The sequence below is a fragment of the Apis dorsata genome, unplaced genomic scaffold, assembly GCF_000469605.1.
Source record: "Apis dorsata unplaced genomic scaffold, Apis dorsata 1.3 scaffold_258, whole genome shotgun sequence".
NCBI lineage: Eukaryota > Metazoa > Arthropoda > Insecta > Hymenoptera > Apidae > Apis > Apis dorsata.
This window is the reverse complement of record NW_006263536.1, coordinates 68,629-70,360: the sequence shown is the minus strand read 5'-3', so window position 1 is coordinate 70,360 and position 1,732 is coordinate 68,629.

Genomic DNA, 1,732 nt, shown 5'->3' with positions numbered 1-1,732 from the left:
AAAAAAAAAAAAAGGAAAGGAATGTAAAGTGTTTGCGCGTAATTGTCGAGGAGAGGGGAATATTTGTTTAATGACAAAAGAGAGGGGGAGAGACTCGTAACTTAATCGTGTTAGTTATTCACATGGAATAGAAATGTTTCCCGTATAAATCAAGAGTGTCAAGAGTACAAGAGGTGGCTGTTTTTCAATGCAAATGTCTGGCGCACATTGTGTGCCCTCCTCTAGTCCCGGGGTTAATTTAGACGGTTCCCGGTTATATTCGCGCGGCATTGTTTCCTTGATGCGCGTAAAATGGGCGTTAATTGAAATGTAAGTGCACATTTATTACGATTCCATTCTGTAACAAGGGTTCATAAACGCGTAGGCAAGTGCAAATTGTTACTAATGCGCTTCGTAATGACCTTTCCGCGAACGATATTACCGTTGTCCAATAATGAACCCGGGACACGATTAGAAAGTACAAATAATAGGATACGATGTACTTTACTTTTTTCTATCGCAAAAGATATTTATCCGCGTCCATATTTTTCGTATAGGAAGATATATAATTGGAATTTTTAACGCGGGACGTAACGCGTCGTATTAGCGACATTCTCTCGAGACGAATATGCAAAATACGCAAATTATGCGAAATATGCAAAATAGAATGATAATAACGGAAAATTAACATTTTCTGAAGCAGAAGAAAACAACGTTTCTCGACCGGATCCCTCGGTTGTTATTTTATGGAAATATAATACGTTTCCATGAATATTTTCGAAAATATACATTTTCTCTCTTATCGATAATCGAAACGTTGTAACATTCGCGAAATAAATAAATTCGCGTATATCTAATTTTCCCCAGAAAGCTCTATCCTTATCCACCCTCGAAATCTGACGATCGTCGATTCTAAAAATTAAAAAAAAAAAAGTAACCCAAAAAATATTAGAGAAAATTAAAAGAAATTTTGGGAAAACAAAAAGGAATTTCGACAAAGGATATCTCGATGCCTCTTTTGCCAGTCTGTCTCTCTCTCGATTTTCCCGGAAAATTTGGATATACACGAGGAGGAGAAGAAGAGATGAAGGAGATATTACGGTATCTTGCGTACCACCTCTTGAGACAGTTGGACGGACGAGGTGGAATCCGGAGATATTACCGAGCGTGGCTCGGTGACGTTCAACTCGTAAAGATACATTCATACCCGAGGCACATCCTCGCGAAAGGATGTATAGCCCGGGGAAAGCACTCGTGGAACGTCCGCATAATCTTTTACAGAGATCCCTTCTTTTTTTTTTACGAGTACGTTGGATCCGTCAAAGTGGCGTAGTTGACCGGCCACTCTCCAAATCTTTTGCATTTCTGCCGAGAATCTTTCCACTTTGTCGCGGAAAAATTGAAGAACGAGTTTTCTCGAGTGGATTTCCCCGACATCGAAAATGCAACAACGAAATCGATTGCGACTCGATATTTCCGATTTAAATTATAAAGGATGAATAAGTGTGCATATTTCGAAAGAAAAATGTGTACATTGAAGGTGAAGATAATCATTTTTTAGATAATATTTCTAGCGAGATCTTGTTATATAAAATCATTGAATTTGGAATAATTAAAAAATAAAGGAAATTTTCTATATCCTAGTATACATATATATGAAGAGATGAAAATAGATATTTATTGGCATTTCGTTGACGAGAACCGAGAGATGCGCAATAATACGAGATAATCAAAGCGAAGTCGTAGCGGTTGA